The 20567-nt window shown below is 37.2% G+C and overlaps 2 long non-coding RNA genes across 2 annotated transcripts in view; both read left to right on the forward strand.

The window, feature by feature from the left end:
- Positions 1–662: 662 nt before the first annotated feature.
- On the forward strand, positions 663–1231 carry LOC116661839. Its single transcript, XR_004317824.1, has 2 exons — positions 663–728; positions 1028–1231. It is a non-coding gene; the product is annotated as an uncharacterized LOC116661839 (long non-coding RNA).
- A 1567-nt stretch (positions 1232–2798) lies between these two features.
- Positions 2799–20567, forward strand: part of LOC116661840 — a 19272-nt gene continuing 1503 nt past the window's right edge. The window contains exons 1-2 of the long non-coding RNA XR_004317825.1: positions 2799–2981; positions 5203–5204. This is a non-coding gene — a long non-coding RNA (uncharacterized LOC116661840). The remainder of the gene's footprint in view (positions 2982–5202; positions 5205–20567) is intronic.

Consider the following 20567-nt stretch of genomic DNA (forward strand, 5'->3'; position numbering starts at 1 on the left):
GCATTATCTAGTCTGCTTTGCACAGCCTTTAGATCCATTCTCATCTCAGCCAATGAGTTTACCAATTCTACTTGGCTCTTCTTTTTAGCTTCAATTTCATTTTTGACATATTTTATATCTCTAAACACTATCTCTTTTAGTTCCTTCAATATTTTGATCACTCCTTTTTTTGAAATCTTGATCTAGTAGGCTATCAATGTCTATTTCATTGATTGTTCTTTCAGGGGATTTCTCTTGTTCTTTTAATTGGTAATGGTTTCTCTGCTTCTTCATCTTGCTCATATCTCTCTGGCACTGTGGCTAATGGAGTATCAGTTATCTATTGTGGTCCTTATAGGAGTTTATTTATTTATCTATCTAATGCCTATGTAGGAATAAAACTGATAAAATAAAAATAGAAGAGAGAGAGAAAGAGAATTTTAAAAGAAAGGAGAAAAAAAGGTTTGAGAACTGTATAATCAGTTATAGAAGTGCAATTTGAATTAGACCAGCATTCGAGTTGAGAGGTCTTTTTAAAAAAACCCTTTTAAAAAAAGGGAAAAATGTCCAAAAACGATATTTGAAACCTATTTATAATCAATAACTGGAGATTGAAACCAAAAGAAATGAAAATGAAATCAGGTGGATTTTTAAAGAAAAATAATAGTATAACTACTTTAAAAGAAAAATTTAAAAAGTAATTAAAACTAGAAGCATATACAATTGTTTACAAAGTAAAAATTAAAAAGGTAATAGAAAATAGAATAGATTAAAAAATGATAAATAAACGGAATTTTAAGACAAGGGAGGAATAAAATGTTTGAAAACAGTGTATAGTCAATTATAGAAGAGCAATTTGAATCAGACTAGCATTCGAGTTGAGACATCTTTTTAAAGACCCTTAAAAAAAAAGGAAAAATATCAAAAAATATGTTAGAAACCTATTGATAATCAATAACAGGTGACCAAACCCAAAAGAAGTGAAAATTTAATCAGGTGGAGTTTGAGAAAATAATAATATAACTAATTTAAGAGAAATATTTTAAAGGAATTAAAACTAGAAGCATATCCAATTGTTTAGAAAGTAGAAATTAAAAAGGTAATAACAAATATAAGAGATAAAGATATGATAAAGAGGGGATTTTGAAAAAGGTGAGAAAAAAGGTTTCAAAACAGTGTATAATGAATAATTGAAGAGTAAGTTGAAACAGAATAGCAACTGGGTTGAGACTTTTCTTTAAAAGCTTTAAAATACTAGAAAAGAGGAAAAAATATATTTGAAACCTGTGTATAATCAATAACAGGAGATCAAATCCACGAGAGATAAAAATGACATGACGTTGATTTTTTAAAGTAATAATAATATTATTTTAAAAGAAAAATTTAAATGGGATTAAAACTGTTTTAATTAAATTTAATTAAAATTTAATTAAAACAATTAAATATAATTGTTTAAAAAGTGAAAATTAAAAAGGTAATAGAAAATACAACAGGTAAAAACAGGTTAAAAAAAGGGGGAGGGGGTGTTCTCCTGGGGACTGTGTGCTCTTAATGAGAAGTCTTTCTGTCTTTGCCCTGTTTCCCGAGCTTGACTTGCTGTTTCCAGAGGCCCTCTGTTGGCGCCCTCGTCTGTGCTGTTTCCAGTGCCTGTCGGCAAGCAGATCGCACCCTCCCCCCAGCACAGCGTTCCTGCTGGAAAGGTGGGGGGCCACCCGCTGTCTCCTGGCACCAGTCGCTCCACGGCTCTGTGACGCTGCATGCTCTGCCAGTCGCTCCACGGCTCTGTGCCGCTGCATGCTCTGCCCTGGGTCGGCGCTCTGCAGGCGGGCCCCGGGAAGACTGTGGAACAGCCCCGCCCCTGCTCCATGTCCAAACTCAGCTCCTTGTTTGTTCTGGTGGCGCAAACTTTGTGAGGCACCAGGGCCATAGGATCCTATCTGGCTGGGCTGCAAACAAGTCACTGTCTGGCCTTTGAGCCTGCCGAGCCCCTAGGCGCGGATTCAGGTTTCACCCCCGCCCCCACCTGGATGCCAAGCGCTGGATATGGTGGCTGTGCCTGAGTCCCGCCTCTCCACCGAAAACCTTCCACGGGTTTTCAAAGATGGGGGTATGTATCCTTCCCCCCAGGGCACATTAGCCATGCTGTTTTATGGAGGGCCCAGGTTGCCCTGCCCTGTGCACCCACTCATCCACGTTGTGCAGCACCCTGCAGTCCCCCAGGGCTGCCTCAGTGCAGCTGACCCAATCCCCCGCCTGGCTCAGGCAGCCTGTCCTGGCCCCCAGCTCCTGGCTCGGGTCTCGGGCTGGGTGTTGCAGGGACCCTCTGTGCCCATTTAACTTAGTTCTGTCAGTCAAGGGCTGCTCCGTATAGATCTGAGCCTCAGAGACTCCCCCTCTGTCTCGGTGGCCTCTCCATTGGAGAGGGGGAGACCCAGCGAATGAGAGCACCAGTCCTCCTTTGTCGCTCCCTCCCCGAGGGACCAGTCCCACACTGCTTTGATTTTTCATCTTTTATTTTTTCCTTTCTCCTACCAGATTTTTGGCATCTTTGTCTTTTGAAGAGGACAATGTTCTGTAGGAGTTCAGCAGGTGCTCTGGTTGGCTGAGTGGGTCTGTGGATGTGAGTCTTGCTGTACCTGTGGGAGAGGGTGAGCTACAAGCATCCTACTAATCCGCCATCTTGGCCTCTTCCTTGGGATTATTGTTTTCTTATTTCTAGTTTCTGCTTCTGGTGGATGAGGCTGGACTAGAGGCTTATGCAGGCTTCCTGGTAGGAAGAGCCAGTGCCTGCCCACTGCTGGGTGAATCTTGGTCCTGGACCTCTGGTGAGTAGGGCTGTGTCTAGAGGCCTTTGTGGCTTAGGAAGTCTGAGGATGGGTGTGGCTCTGTTCTCACCCTGTAGGTTGTTTGGCTTGAGGCTTCCCTACAGGCTGTTGGGTGAGGCTAGGTCTTGGTGCTAATGATTGAATCAAGATGCCAGCCTCCAGGAAAATTCATGTAGAGTAACAATTCTGGAATATCCACCGCCAGCTTTTATGACCCCTGAGTGAGCTATGGCCATCCTACATGTCCCTAGGAGACCCTCCAAATCCAGCAGTCAGGTCTGGCCCCAGTTCCTATGAAATCACTATCTCTGCCCTTGGAGCTGGTACATGTGAGTTTCTGTGTACACTTCCCAAGTGAATGGAGTCTCCATTTCCACCAGTCTTGTGAGGCTCCCAGAGCAAAGCTCCCTTGGCCTTCAAAACCAGATGTTCTTGGGTCTGCTTCTCTTCCCAATGTGGGACCTGAGCTGGGGAGCCTGATGTAGGGCTTAGAGCTCTCACTCCTGTGGGAGGGCCTCTGTGACTTAACAAACCTTCAGCTTGTGGGTCACGCACCCAAGGGGTATGGGGTCCAATTATATCACAAGCATGCCCCTCTTACAATCCTGCTGTGGTTCCTTCTTTATGTTTCCAGTTGCAGAAGATATTTTTGGCTAGGTTCTGGTCTTTTTTTGATGTTTGTTTAGCATTCAGTTGGTGTTTCATTGTAGCAAGGAGAGATCATTGATCAAGTGATCATTGATGGGTATGTTCATTTTGCCATTTTCTTATTTGATTTCTAGTTATTCTTGCAGTTCCTCTCTGTTATTTTCTTATACTTTCAGTCTCCCTTCTTGTGGTTTGAGGATTTTCTTTAGTGCTATATTTTTATCCCTTTCTCTCTGGCTTTTGTATCTATTGTAGTTTTTTGATTTGTGGTTACCATGTTGTTTGTTTGTTTGCTTGTTTATTTATTTTTCTGTCTTTTTCATTAGAAAAGCCCACTTGTGTCTTTTTCTTTATTGAGTTATAGTCAGTTTCCAATGTTGCATCAATTTCCAGTGTAGACCACAATTTTTCAGTTATACACGAACTTACATATATTCATTTTCACATTCTTTTTCACTGTGAGTTAACACAAGATCTTGTTTCTATGTCCATGTGCTATACAGTATAATCTTGTTTGTTTATTCTACATATGCCTGTCAGTATCTACAAATTTTCTCTTTCTGGCTTACTTCACTTAAAATGACATTCTCCAGGGACATCCATGTTGCTGCAAATGGTGTTATGTTGTCATTTTATGGCTGAATAGTATTCCATTGTATAAATATACCACATCTTCAGCAAATGGTGTTGAAAAAACTGGACAGCAGCATGCAAATCAATGAAGCTAGAACAGTCCTTTACACCATACACAAAAATAAACTCAAAATGGATGAAAGACTTAAACATAAGACAAGATACAATAAACCTCCTAGAAGAAAACATTATCTGACATACATTTCAAAAATGTTCTCCTAGGGAAGTCTACCCAAGCAATAGAAATAAAAGCAAGAATAAACAAGTGGGACCTAATGAAACTTACAAGCTCCTGCACAGCAAAGAAAACCATAAGTAAAACAAAATGAAAACCTATGGAATGGGAGAAAATTTTTCCAAAAGAAGAAACTGACAAAGGCTTGATCTCCAGAATATATAAGCAGCTCATATGACTTAATAAGAAAAAAACAAACAACCCAATCCAAAAATGGGCAGAAGATCTAAACAAGCAATTCTTCAATGAAGAAATACAAATGATCATTAGGCACATGAAAAAATGCTGAACATCACTAATTATCAGAGAAATGCAAATCAAAACTACAATGAGGTATCATCTCAAACCAGTCAGAATGGCCATCATTCAAAAGTCCACAAATTACAAATGCTGGAGAGGGTGTGGAGAAAAGGGAACCTTCCTACAGTGCTGGTGGGAATGCAGTTTGGTGCAGCCACTCTGGAAAACAGTATGGAGATTCCTCAAAAGACTAGGAATAGACTTAACATATGGCCCAGTCATCCTGCTCCTGGGCATATATCCAGAAAGAACCCTACTTCAAAAAGACATCTGCACCCCAATGTTCATAACAGCACTATTTACAATAGCTAAGAAATGGGAAAAGCCCAAAAGTCCATCAACAGATGACTGGATAAAGAAGATGTGGTATATTTATACCATGTAGTTCAGTTATGTTAACCTATAACTGTATCTACTTGTTTTAAAAGGATAGTCATTTAAGTTCAAATAACTTCTAAAGACTACATTTTTAGTACCCCCCCAATGTTTTGCATTTTCGATGTCATATTTTACATTTTTGTGTCTATCTCAACTGTTGATTTTAAAATTTTGCCTTTTATCCTTTATTATAGTTTATTTAAGTGGTTGAGCCACATCTTTTACTGTATATTTGCCTTTACCAGTGATATTTTATTCTTCTTAAAATTACTTATTTATTATTGTAGCCTTTTCTTTTTCACTTAAAGAAGACCCTTTAAATCAGCTTAGTATTGATGATGTTTAGTTTTCACTTGCCTGATAAACTCTTTACTTCTCCTTCAGTTCTGAGTGATAGCCTTGTTGAGTATAGTATCCTAGGTTGTAGTTTTTTTTTTTCTTTTCAGTACTTTAAATATATCATTCCATTCCCTTCTGACTTGAGAAGGTTCTTCTGCAAAATCAGCTGCTAGTCTTATAGAAGTTCCTTTTTATACAATTCTTTGTTTTTCTTTTGCTATTTTTAGAATTTTCTTTTTGTCTTTAACTTTTGCTGGTTTAATTATATGACATCTTGATGTGTGTCTGTTTTGGTTCATCTTGTTTTTGACTCTCTGTGCTTCCTTTACCTAGATATCTGTTTCCTCCTTCAGGTTCAGGAAATTTTTTGCCATCATTTCATCAAAGGTACACACACACACACACACACACACACACATATATATATATATATATATATTCCCTTTTCTCTGTTTCTTCTCCTTTTAATGCCACATATAATGAGATTCTATTCTTCATATTGTCCTAGAGGTATCTTAAACTATCCTCACTTTTCAAAATTTTTTTCTTTTTTGCTGTTCTGATTGGATGATTTCCGTTATTCTATCTTCCTCATTGCTTGCGCTTTCTTCTGTATCACCTAATCTGCAGTTAATTCCCTGAAGTGTATTTTTCATTTTAGTTGTTGTATTCCTCAGCAATGCTTTATTCTTTTTGATATTTTCTTGTTTTTTTGTTAAAATTCTCACTGTTTATCTGCTCTTTTCCGCAGGTTAGTTAGCATTTTATTATTATTGTTTTGAACTCTATCAGGTAAGTTAACTATATTTCATTTGGATTTTTTCAGATTTTCTCTTTGTTCTTTCAATTGAAACATATTTCTCTGTCTTCTCATTTTGTTTAACTTTCTCTTTCCCTATAAAATTAAATGAAACAGTTACCTTTCCCAGTTGTGATGTGGTGTCCTTGTGTGGGAGCATCCTTATCTAGTCTTCATGTGCCCAGTGACTTTTTGTGGAGAGCTGGATCTGTAGTGAGCTTGGGTTGCATCTTCCCCAGTGTGTACTGGCAGCCACCATCTTGGTTGGAGATATGACTGGAGTTAGTTGGGCTAGAGCCAGAGTCACATGTTAGCCAGGGCTTCCCCTATGCTCAGTGGCCATTATTGCCCTCTTGAGGTAATATTTGGTAGCCTAGAAGCCCTGAGAGGATTGAGTTTCTCATGTGTATGATGGCAATCTCTGCCTTGATTTGACAATTGCCCAGGGCCTGAAGGGTTGGAGTTGCACTTCTGTGCTGATTTTACTCCCCCATCCCAGTGTTCATGCCTTGGTTAGAAGCTAATTTAGTGCCCCTGCTGTTGGTGCTACATTACTGAGCTGGTTTTGCTTCTGTTGAAAATGGCTGTCTCTACCCTTGAGCTATTTTCACTCCTAAATGTGAGCAGTGACACACATTCTGGAAATGGCTGTCTCAGCCCTGATCAAAGGCATGGTTGGGTCTGAGCTTGTTTCATTTCTTCTAGGTTTGCATACTCTCATCTGCAACTGTAGCTTCTGCCCTAATGGAGATGAGCACCAGAACAAATGGTGCTGGTGCAGGCATCTTGTAAAGTCTGGGGTTCACACTTCAGAAGTTCTGGCAAGCCAACCAGAGCTTCAAGGTTTTTCAGTCTACTGCTGTCCTGCTATAACCAGAGTAAGCATATCTGTGCATGCATTCAAGAGCAGAACCTCAGGTTCTTTTAGCCCTCATATAAACTCCATTGGTTTTCAAACAGTTAAGGAGGCTTGCCTTTCCCATGTCAGACCCCAGAGTTGAGGTGTCTAACATGGGAATCAAATCCCTTGCTCCTCAAGAAGGATCCCCAAGCATGTGATATCTCTCTCCTCTTCTGTGTCCCACATAAGGAGGTCAGGACCTGATGATATTACTTCTCCTTTCCTACTCTACTATGTATAAATATTTTTTTACAACCTTGATTGTAGAAGAGCTGTTCTGCTACTCCCCAGGTCAATTTCAGTTAGTGTCACACTTTGCAATTGTAGTTTTGATGTGTTCATGATGGGAGGTGAGTCCAGAATCCTCCTACTCTGCCATCTTGATGTCTCCCAGGTTTCCATTCTTTCTGAAGATAAGTCTGCTATTAATCTTACTGAGGATCCATTATATATGATGACACTTTTGTCTTGGTGCTTTCAAGATTATTTCTTTGTCTCTGGCTTTAGACTGTTCTTTTATGATTTATACAAGTGTAGGATACCTATAAGTTCATCTTAACTAGAATTCATTGAACTTCTTTGATATATAGACTTCTATTTTTTTTATTAAATTTGAGGAGTTAGTTATTGTTTATATAAGTTTTTTTTTTGCCTTTTTCTATGTCTCTTTCTTGACCCCTATTATTTGTAGGTTGGCATGCTTGATGGGTCCCACTGATCTGAGACTCTGTTCCTTTTATTAAATTCTTTTTTCCCTGTTTCTCTTACTCAGTGATCTCAATTACTTTATCTTTAAGTTTACTGATTCATCTGTCATCTCAAATCATCTTTTGGTCTTCTAATAAGTGTTTTATTTCACTTATTAATTTTTTTACCTTTATATTTTCTATTTCTTTTTTATAATTTATATTTTTATTGATATTCCTTAAGTGGTGAAATATGAATCTCATACTTGTATATGTTTTTCACACATGGTTTACTTTAGCTTTTGGAACATACTAATAAGAGCTGATTCAATATCTTTGTCTAGTAAGTTCAACATCTGAGCATCCCTGGTGACAGTTTATGTCAACCACATTATTTCCTGTCTATGGGCCATATATTCTTGTTGTTTTGCATGTTTTGTTATATTCTTGAAAGGTGGATATTTAAAATAAATAATGTGGCAAATATGGAAATCAGAATTTCCCCTCCTCAGGGTTTGTTACTGTTTCTATTTGTTGTGTTAGTTGTTATTTTTTAGTAACATTTCTGAAATAATTTTGTAAAGTCTGTATTCTTTGTAATTTGTGGCCAACAATACCTCTATTCAGCTTACTTTCAAGCTAAAGCTTGTAGAGACCTTTTCTTAAATTTTGAAGCTAATAAGTTTCCAAGTTTTTGTTGATGGCTTCTGTGTAGATGTCATAGCATACTTACAACATTAATCCCAACACTGACAACTTTAACTTTATCTTCATTTCCTAATTGCATATCAACCCACCTATTGTTCAAAATTGGATCTGAGGGACTTCTCAATTATTTATTAAATATGTACCATATCTTGGGATAGCATACTGTTCTTTGCATGTGCATAGATATAAATATCAGAAATGTGTCATATAATTTCAAGGCTTTTATGGACATCCCATATTTTCCCCTAGATTTAGTTTCAAGATTTCTATATCCTACTGTTTACTCCAGTTTTCCCCACTGCTTCAGGTAGCAGTGAATTTAAACAATTATTCTTAATATTTTCAACCAACGAAACCTTTCCACACAGAGTAAGATAAGTAATATCAATAAAGATAATCTTTCAAATGTGGTCTTCCACTGACTTATCAAAAGTGGCAGGTAGTGACAATCTCTGGTAATGGGGATTTGAAGGAGGTCAAAGCCAGTTCTTTCATTGTGGTGGCTACCAGGCTGATGATTTTCACTGTGATTTTGAGCTATTTGTATTAAAGGATATTGTAAAGCTTGAGTGCTTGGGATGGGAATAGGACAATAAAGTAACATAAAAGGTAACAAAATAATTGTTGTTACAGAGATTAAGCTATTTCTATGGAATAAATTCTCTTCAGAATCCTGCAAGTGCTTGTTTCATTTCCACATATATAAATAAGTATATTTTAATAGTTTATGTCCATTTTCTCATTTATTTTCTGGAAAAATGATTTTTGGATGTTTCTCTTAAGCAGAATCTTGGACATTATGTGGCTTATGCCAACCAAGAGAGAATATCTATGTAGTTAGGCAAAAAGGCAAAAATGATGGAAACGATATCTGAGCAGGGACATCAATGACTTTACATTATGGAGGAAATATACTTCATAGAACTTTTCATCAAGGAGATTAAACAAATAAATGACAAGGAAAATAATAAAACAACCAGGGGTGTGTCAGCATCCAGATAAGCTACATTATATTATTTAAAATGTCCGCTTTTCAAAGCAAATTCGAAACATTCAAAGAAACAAGAAATAGTGCCACAAACGCAGGAGCAGGACATGTAGTATAAACTATCTCTCGAAGAAACTACTGTGAGTATGTTCACAAAACTACAGGAAATAGCACTTAAAGAATAAAAGAAGATATGAAGCCATTCTCTTTAAAATAGAAATATTAATATAGAAATTAAAATGTTTTTAAGAAGATCCAAAATGGACACTTGGGAGTTTAAAAGTACAATAACTGAAATGAGAAAAAATAGTAAAAGGGCTCAGCAGTAGATATGAGCTAGCAGAAGAAATAATTAGTGAACTAATTGATACAGGTTATTCATTCTGAAGAACAGGGAGGAAAATAATAGAAAATACAAACACAGCTTCAAAAAGATATAAGATGCCATTGATTGCATACATATATATGTAATTAGAGTGACAGAATTTTAAAGGGATAATGGGATAGACAAAATATTCAAATAACTAATGGCTGAAAATTCCAAATTTGGTGAAAAAAATCTATATAACTAAGAAAAACAAGTAAAATGAACAGAGAGGAAGATTCACACTCAGATACATCACAGTAAAAATGTTGAAAGACAATGCCAAAGGGAATATTTTGAATTCAGCAAGGAAAAAACTTGCAAATACAAGGTAACCCCAACAATCATAACATCTCATATCTCATAAGAAACAATGGAAGCTAGGAAAAGTGGGATGACATATATATTTAAAGCATTTAATGAAAAATAATTCCACCAAGAATCTTATACCTAATGAAAGGATTTTTCAAAATGAAAGTGTTTTAAAGACAATTCTAGATAACCCAAAGGTGATAATTAATTGCTTATATACCTGCCTTAAAAAAAAACAAAGAAACTCTTCAGATTGAAAATAAATGGCCACATAGAGTAATTTAAATCTACATGAAAATTTTAAAAAAGATGGTATAAATATTAATTTTTTCATAATTTTCTATAACTGATTAAAAATTAACTGTTTAAACAAGAATATAATTGTGTTTTAGGGCCTACAAATTATGGAAATATAATATATTTGACAAGAACTGCACAAAGGAAGCAGTTGAGGAAAAAAACACTGTATTGAAGGAAATAACAGACAGTAATTGAATTCTATAGGAATAAGTGAAGACAATCAGAAAGGTTAAATAAGAAGGTTAATATAACATTCTGCAAATATTACTTGTTTACCTTTTTTCAGTCAACTCTTTATAGGATCTAAGAGTATACAAAGTAACAGTTATAATAATGTACTGTGGATTTTGTAATGTATATATAAGTAGTAGGTATGACACTAATACAACTAAAAATAGAGGGGAGAGAATGGAACTATATAAATGTAAAATGTCTATATTTCACTGTAATTTAGTCAGTATAAATCTGAAGGAGTTCTCAGAAGATAGTGTGTTTATTTCAGGCCCTAGAGCAATCACTAAGAATGTAACTCAGAAAGTATAATAAAATATCATTAAAAGAAGTAAAATGTTACACTAAAATATTTACTTGAGACAGAATAAAACATTAGAAAAGAATAGAGGAAGAAAATGACAAACATATAGAAAAAAAAACAAAGCAGAAGATATAAAAGTCAATTCTGTCAGTAATAATATTAAATATATATGGATTAGACAATATAATAAAAAGCAGAGATTTCCAGATTTTTTTTTAAAAAGAGCCATCTATGTTTTGGCTACAGGAGACAAATTTGATTCAAATATATAAATGTAGTGAAAGTGAAATGATGGCAAATGTTTTACTGTGCAAATAAGCATAAAAGAACTGCAGTGGCTATATTAATATCATATAAAGCAGACTTTAAATCAAATATATTAATAGAGATAAATAGGTAAAATTTATGATAAAATGGTGTATCCAACAGATATACCTTAAATTATACATATATATGCACCTAACAATAGAGCCGCAAATTACACAATGCAAAAACTGCCTGAACTGAAGGGAGAAATAAGTAATTCGGCAATAATATTTGGATAATTCAATATTTCATCTTCATTAATACGTGGAACAAAAAGACAAGAAATAAGCAAGTATATAGAAGACATGAACACCACTATGAACAAACTAGACCCAAAATACAACTGTAGAATTCTCCATGCAACAGCAGAATGATGCATATTCTTCACAAATTCACATAAAGTATTCTCCTGGGTAAAAGTCATCTTAGGCTGTAAGAAATACCTCAATGAATTTAAAGTGATTGATACAACACAAATTATGTTCTCTTAAAACAGTGGAATGAAATTAGGAATAAATATCCATCTCAAATTTGGAAAATTTAAATGTTTTCTAAAATTAAACAATATCACTTGAGATAACAAATGGGCCAATTAAGAAATAATAAGGAATATTAGAAGATACTTTGAGATTGACTTTAGTAATTGGTGAATATGAAACCCTGGACTCTCTTTTTACTACAGATACACCAAGTCAACAACAATAGATAGATAAATTCATTTCATGAGACATCAAGGAACTAATTGAGAGGTTCCTGCACCCTGGGTGAGTGCAAAACCAGCCACATTAAAACTTGTATTAAAATTGGAGATAACCCTTACTCGTAATTCCCACTCCTGTCACAGTGCCATATGATAAAGAGGAAACCTCAGTTTCTAGCTTCTTACTGAGAATAAAAAGATTTAGAACACACACCAAACATTCAAGTTTTCCAGGTACTGCCTGGAATACTGGATTCAGTCTTTTCTGTCTTGGAGCCCTGATGGAGAACATAACATTCTAATCCCTTGGGGACTGCAAAAAACAAAGGCAGTGGTTTGCTTAGCATTCAGGGACTCACCACAGATCCTCACTACAGCTCAATGTAGAGCGAGAAGGCAAAAATCTCCAGCATCAAGAAACTGTTAAGGGAGGAAGAGTTGAACTTGAACTTTGCATCATGTTTTAGCTTTTGGGGGAGTTGCCCAAGGATCTGGCCTCTGTCTAAACTGTCTTGGAGTTCTGATGAGGCTCTACATACTTTAGATGTCTAGGGATCTGGGGACTGCTATGAACAAAGACGACAGTTTGGGCTAGCATGAATTTTTGAGTATTGCTACTTCCTGCTTTCTTGTCATTTCCATTTGCATGAAATATCTTTCTCCATCTTCTCACTTTCAATCTATGTGTCTAGTTCACTCTAAAATGGGTCTCTTGTAGGCAGCATATTGTAGGCTTTTGCTTTATTATCAATCTTCCACACCATGCTTTTTGATTGGAGCATTCAGTCCATTGACATTTATAGTAATTATTGATAGATACGTGTTTATAGCCATTTTGAATTTTGTTTTCCAGTAGATTTGGTATTTCTTCTTTGTTTCTTTCTTTTCCTTTTTGTTTTTATTTCTGTGGTTTGATAATTTTTTTGTATTAACTTGGTTTCTTCTTGGGTTTTGTGACTCCATTGTATGCTTTTTATTTGTCATTACCCTGTTTTTCAAGTATATTAATCCCTTACTATATCTGTTTGCTTTAGACTGATGGTCATGTAGGCTAAAACACACCATAAAAAGAATGAAGCAAAAAAAAAAATAAAGAAAAGAAAAATATGAGAGAGAAAAAAACTATATTTTTTTGCTCCCCTCTCCCACATTTTATGATTTTGATAATTTTTATTTTTATTTGTTTTACAACTCCATGTTTATTCTCTTGCAATTCACTGTAGTTATTGCATTTCCAATTATGGTTTTCTCATTTCTGTATCTTCCTGTTTCTTTTCTAGATAGAATAGACTTCTCAATATTTCTTTTAGCATAGGTTTAGCATTGCTGAATTCTTTTAGTTTTTGCTTATCTGTGAAATTGCTTATCTCTCCTTATACTCTAAAGGATAGTCTTGCCAGAGAGAGTATTCTAGGTTGCAGTTTTTTTCTCATTAAGGACTTTGTATATATGTTGCCACTGCCTTCTGGCCAACAGTGTTTGTGTAGAGAAATCAGGTGAAAGCCTTATGGGAGTTCCCTTGTAACTAAGTCTATTTTTTTTTACTGCCTTTAGAATCCTTTCTTTATCTTTAACTTTAGCCATCTTAATTATAACATGTCTTGATGCAGGTCTGTTTGGGTTCTTCTTATTTGGGACCCTCCGTGCCTCCTGTACTTGGATATCCATTTCCTTCTTTAGGTTTGAAAATTTTCAATCATTTCTTCAAATATCTTTTCAATCCCCTTTTCTACTTCTTCTCCTTCTGGAACTCTTATTATATGTAGGTTGACAAATTTTATATTATTCCATGGGTCCCTTATATTGCTTTCATTGATTTTTATTTGCTTTTCTGTCATTCTGATTGAGTGACTTCTGTTATCCTGTCTTCTAAGTCATTTATTTGTTCTTCTGCATTATCTAGTCTGCTTTTGACTGCCTTTAGCTTGGCTCTTATCTCAGTCATTGAGTTTTCCTTTTTTAATTGGCTCTTCTTTAGAGTTTCAATTTCCTTTTTAAAGTATTCTCTGTCTCTATTGATAATCTCTTTTAGTTCCTTGACTGCATTGCTCATTCCCTTTTTGAAGTCATGATCTAGTAGACTATCGAGGTCTACTTCATTGATCATTCTTTCAGGGGATTTCTCTTGTTATTTTAATGCACGTAGTTCCTGTGTTTCTTCATTTTACTTATATTTCTCTGGCTCTATGGATTTAGGAGTATCAGTTATCTACTGTGTTCTTGAAGGGCTGTTTTATTTTTTGTTTGTTTTTATTTAAAGTGGGAGCATTCTTGTGCAGACTGCGTGCATCTAATAGTTTTGATGCAATGGCTGTTCTTAGTATGGATGGCTGCCAAGTCTTTCTTCCATGAGTGTTGACTGCTATTTCTTTGACTGGGGTGTGGTTGGTGTTGTTGTCAGAGCCTGCCCTGATTGTTGTTGTTGAGTCAGTCTCCTTTTTTGTTCTCTAGTTGTCACAGCCTTGACAGGGGACTGGTTGCCTCAACCTGTTGCTGGAGTAGAGGTTTCTAGACCCAATTTTGACCTGTGGTGCATAGTAGTCAGGGTTAGAGTGCTTCAGCTGGGAAGAAGAGTAGGCAAGAGATATCCACTAGGAAGTGCCTTCTCTGGTGTTGTCTGTCACTTGCTATGCAGGCTTACATGGTACTCTTTGTTGATGCTGCCTTTGTCCCCACCTTAGCTGCAGAAATGTAGGCCACTTGCTCTGATGTCCCTGTATTTGAGCCCGAGGAACCACCAGGGCAGATCTGTCAATGTCAGGCACTAGGACATGCCTTAGCAAGCATGCATTCACACACTTGAATCTGTGGTATGCCACAGGGTTGGCACAGACCCCAGCTCCACCTCCACTTACAGTAAAGTAAGTTGGCCTATTTTAAATATCCATACTCACCCTCTCCATGAGTCAGAACTCTGTTTACTGCCAATTTGTCCCAGAGGCATAAGTCCACAAAGGGTCCAGAGAAAGCAAATCTTCCCTCTCTGCTCAGGGCTTTAAATAAGTCTCAGTCCCTCCAGAGAAGTTGCAGGGCCACAAGGTATAGATTCAGCCTTCAGCCCTGCCTCCCTGAAGTAGTGATGGGTATGACTGAGCCCCACTACTCTTCTTGGGAGAACACACCAACAATGGAGCCAAGCTGAGAAAGTGGCTAAGACACAGCTGTGTTGTGCCCGTCCCCACCCACACCTACAGTGCTGCTTTTTTTATGGGGGTCCTAGGCTATTCTGTTACACATACATCCCTAGCCAAAGTTCATACTGCCCTCCAGTCCCCTGAGGCTGCTTCTGTGCATTGGGTCCCAGCCTTCTGCTTGGTCTCCTCACCAAACTCCAGCAGCCTGTCCTGGCTCATCCTTTCCTGCTCACATTTAAGACTGGGGATTGCAGGGACCCTCCATGGCAGTTTCCCTTAGTTATGTCTGCCAAGCAGTTGTCACTTTCTGCTCTGAGTCTCTAAAGCTCCCCTTCCGTCCCTGCTGACCTCCTGCCTGGAAAGGTGGTGTCCCAACATGCAGGTGCCTTTCTTCTATGCCACTCGCTCCCTCCCTGCAGGACCAGTTCTGCACTGATTTTTTCTTTTTTCCTATTTTTGTTACCATACTTTGTGAGAGTCCTCTTGTAGTTGAAATGAGAGATACTCTGACAGAGTTCAGTAGGTATTCTGTGCAATTCAATGGGTTTGTAGATGTAATTATTGGTGTATTTATGGGAGAGGGCAAGCTGTGAGTCTCTCTACTACACCATCTTGGCTCTGCTACCACCAGCATGAAGTTTTCAGAAGCCCACAGAAACTCTGGCCAGATTGTTTTGTGAAAGATTTCTCCTGTGTGAGGCCAATCCGTGAAGACTGGGAGAGGTGGTGTATTTTTCTGATGTATAAGTACCGACACAAAGATTCAAGGATAGTAAAGAAACAGGAAGACATGATCCAAACAAACAAACAAACAAACAAACAAACAAACAAACAAACAAAAAACCAAACAGAACACTGACCCTAATGAAATGGTAATGTAATTATAACCTGGAGGACAATTCAAAATGATTGTCAAAAAAAATAGTCCATGAACTCAGGGGGACATATGGGAACAAATTAAAAATTTCAGTAGAGACAGAAAATTTTGAAAAGGACAAGCAGAAATCTTGGAGCTGAAAATATACAAAAACTGAACTGAAAAATTCACTAGAGAGGTTCAACAGTAGACTAAAGCAGGCAGAAAAGAATACAAAGATAAGCCATTGGAAATAATCAGGTCAGGAGAAAATTCAGAATAAAAAAGAGTTAAGAAAGCTTAAGGAACTTTTGGGACACCATTGAGGAGACCAAAATAGTCAGTCCTTCATATCAATAAATTTTGAATCTGCATATTCAACTTATCACAGTTTGAAAATATTTGGGAGAAAATTGCAGAAAGCTTCAAAAGTTAAAACTTGTATTTGCCATGTGGAAACAATCATTTACATAGCATTTACATTATATTTTCAACTGTTTAAAATAACATTTGATTGTATTACATATTATAAGTAAGCTAGAGATGATTTAAATTATACAGGAATATGTACATAGGTTATAAGCAAATACTATATTACTTCATATAGGGAATTTGAGCATCTGTAAATTTTGGTATCTGCTGGAGGTCCTGGAACCACTCCCCAGTGGATACTGTGGAATGGCTGTAAATGCTTTTGAGAGTCTCAGAAGAGAGAAATAATCAGAAAGTATATTCAAAGTGGTAGTACCTAAAAATCTTCCCAAATCTGCAGAAGAAAATTAATACCCAGATCAAAGAATTCTAAAAGATATCAAATATGACTTCTTTGGAGAAATCCACATGTAGGCATGTTATACTCAAGTTGTCAAAACTCAAAGACAAAGAAAAATTTGAAAGCTACAAGAGAAAAGATATTTATACAATGGAATACTATTCAGCCATAAAAATGACAACATAACGCCATTTGCAGCAACATGGATGTCCCTGGAGAATGTCATTCTAAGTGAAGTAAGCCAGAAAGAGAAAGAAAAATACCATATGAGATCGCTCATATGTGGAATCTAAAAAAAAAATAGAACATAAATACAAAACAGAAACATACTCATAGACATAGGTTACAATCTTGTGATTGCTAAGGTGGCAGTGGGTGGGAAGGGACAGACTGGGACTTCAAAATGTGTAGATACTGACAGACATATGCAAAATAGATAAACAAGATTATACTGTAGCACAGGGAAATATATACAAGATCTTGTGTTAGCTCAGAGTGAAAAAAATGTGATAATGAATATATTTATTTTCATGTATAACTGAAAAATTGTTCTCTACACTGGAATTTGACACTACATTGTAAAATGACTATTGCTCAATAAAAATGTTTAAAAAAAAAAAAAAAGAACTTGTCATGTGCAAAGGAACCCTCATAAAATCATGAGAAGATTTTTCAGTAGAAAAGTTTCAGACCAGAGGGAGTGGAATAATATATTCAAAGTGCTGAAAGAAAAAAAAAAAAAAAAAGCTGTCAACCAAGAAAATATACATGGCAAAAACGTCTTTCATTTAAGGAAGGAGATATAAAGACTTTTCCAGAAAAGTAAAAGTTGAGGGAGGTCATCACCACTAGACCTGACTTACATAAAATGCCAAAGGAAGTTCTTTAAGTTGAAATAAAATCATGCTAAACAGCACCATAAAATAATATGAAAATATAATGCTCAATGGTAAAGGTCAATATATAGACAAATAGAGAATACTTTATTACTGTAATAGTGGTAGATAAACAATTTCAATTCTGGTAAAAATTAAAAGATAAAATATTAAAATAAAAATAACTAAAATATGTTAATAAATACATAGCATAAATAGGTTTATATTGTGACACCCAAAACATGAGGCATTTGTGTCGAGTGGGTATGTAAAAGTGTAGAGGTTTTCCATGCAATTGAAGGTCAGTTTTTATCAGCTTAAAATGCATTTCTATAACACGGAGATATTTTCTGCAAGCTCCATGTGAACCACAAAGAAAAACCCTATGAAATTACACAAAATAATATGAGAAAAATTCAAAGTATATCAACACAATAAATCAGTGAAACACAAAAGAAAACAGCAAGGGAGAAAAAGGAAAAAAAGAACTACAGAAAGTTTTTAAAAAACAATAATGACAAGAGTAAATCTTTCCTATTAATAATTAATTTACATGAACATTTATCAAATTGCCTACTGAAAAAGAAATGAGTATCTGAATGGATAAAACCATTTTCTGTCTTCAAGATACTCACATTAGATGCAAGCACACACACCGAGTAAACATTACAGGATGGAAGATTATATTGCATCCAAATGGGAACCAAAAGAGAGCAGGGGTGGCTAAGTTTTTATTAGACATAATAGACTTCAAGTAAAAAAATGGTTATAAGAGATTAAGAAGGATGCTATAAAATGATAAAAGGTCAACTCACCAGGAAGATATGATAATTATAAACGTATATAAACTCAACATCACTGATCATAAATGTATAAAATAAATACTGACAGAGGAGGAGGCCAAGATGGTGGAGTAGAAGGATGCTCGTAGCTCACCCCCTCCCACAAATGCACCAAGACTCACATCCACAGTCCCACTCGGCCAACCAGAGCACTTGCAGAACTCTGACAGAACATCATCCTCTTCAAAAGATAGAGAAACCAAAAATCTGGTAGGAGAAAAGGAAAAAAGACAGAAGAAAAGACAAAACACTGTGGGACTGATCCCACGGGGATGCAGCAGCAAAGGAGGCCTTGCGCTCCTTCGCTGGGTCTCCCTTCTCCAACTGAGAGCCAGTGGGACAGAGGTGGAGACTCCGAGGTGTGGATCTGTACAGACCAGCCCTTGATGGACAGAACTAAGTTAAAGGGGCACAGAGGGTCCCCGTGACACCTAGCCCGAGATGCAGGCCAGCAGCTGGGGGCAGGGCCAGGCTGCCCAAGCTGGGCAGAAAATGGAGGCAGCTGCACTGAGGCAGCCCCGGGGGACTGCAGGGGGTTGTGTGCCATAGCTGTGGGTTCACAGGGCAGAACAACCTGGGCCTTCCATAAAACAACAAGGTTGATGTGCCCTGAGGGGGAAGGGTGCATAACCCCATCTCTGAAAGCCCACAGAAAGTTTTTGGGTGAAGAGAGGTGGGGCTCAGGCACAGCCGCCATATCCTCAGGCACTTAGCACCTAGGCGGGGGCGGGAGTGAAACCTGCATCCACACTTAAGGACTTAGCAGCCTCAAAGGCCAGACGGAGACTTGTCTAAAGCCCGAGGCAGATAGGATCCTTCCATCCTGGTCCCTCAGAGAACTTGCTCTGCCAAGACAAACAAGGAGATGGGATCTGGCCTGGAGCAGGGACAAGACAGTTCCTCGGTCTTCCCTGAGCCTGCCTGAGGAGTGCCAACTTGAGTCGGAGGGTGCAGTGGCACAGAGCAATGGAGTGACTGGCGCCAGGAGAGGGAGGGCTGCCCCCCAAATTTCGGGCAGGAACGCAGCCCTGACCACAGTGCTGGGAGGGGGTGTGACCATGCCCTCCTACATGGCCAATCTGCAACATCTGACTGCAGCATCTGGAGGGGCAGTGACCCGCCCACCTACAGCAAAGGAGAGCTGCACCTGACCCAGTTTTGGGAGGAGGCGCGATCTGCTTGCCGACAGGCACTGGGAGCAGCAGAGACGAGGGCGCCAAACGAGGGCCTCTGGAAACAGCAAACTGAGGTTCCAAAACAGGACAAAGACAGAAAGACATCACATTAAAAACACAGTCTCCAGGAGAACACTGACACCCTCCCCCTTTTTTTTTTAAATCTGTTTTTACCAGCTCTATTTTCTATTACCCTTTAATTTTTACTTCTTAATTCGTTTTTATTTCTCTTGGTTTTGATGTCCTGTTGTTGATTATACACAGGTTTCAAATACATCTTTTCCTCTTTTCTGCTTTTTATAAAGGTTTTTAAAGGACGTCTCAACCCAATTGCTATTCTGCTTCAACTTGCTCTTCTATTATTCATTATACACTGTTTTCAAACCTTTTTTTCTCCCTTCTTTTAAAATTCTCTCTCTCTTTCTATTTTTTTCCTAAGTCTTATTCCAACATAAGCATTACATAGATAAACTCTTTAAGGACAATAGATATCTGATACTCCATAAACCTCAGTGCAAGAGAGGTATGAACAAGATGAAGAAGCAGAGAAACGACTCCCAATTAAAAGAACAAGAGAAATCCCCTGAAAGAATGATCAATGAAATAGACATCGATAGCCTACTAGATCAAGATTTCAAAAAAGGAGTGATCAAAGTACTGAAGGAACTAAAAGAGATAGTGTTTAGAGATATAAAATATGTCAAAAATGAAATTGAAGCTATAAAGAAGAGCCAAGTAGAATGGGTAAACTCATTGACAGAGATGAGGAATGACCTAAAGGCTGTGCAAAGTCGACTACATAATGCAGAGGAATGAATAACTGACCTAGAAGACAGGACAATAGAAAGCACCAATCAGAAGAGCAACAAGATAAACAAATAAAAACAAGTGAAAATAGAATAAGGGACCTATGGGATAATATAAAGCATACCAATCTTTGCATAATAGGGGACTCAGAAGGGGAAGAAAGATAAAAG

Source organism: Camelus ferus, chromosome X (assembly GCF_009834535.1).
Source record: "Camelus ferus isolate YT-003-E chromosome X, BCGSAC_Cfer_1.0, whole genome shotgun sequence".
Taxonomy (NCBI): Eukaryota; Metazoa; Chordata; class Mammalia; order Artiodactyla; family Camelidae; genus Camelus; species Camelus ferus.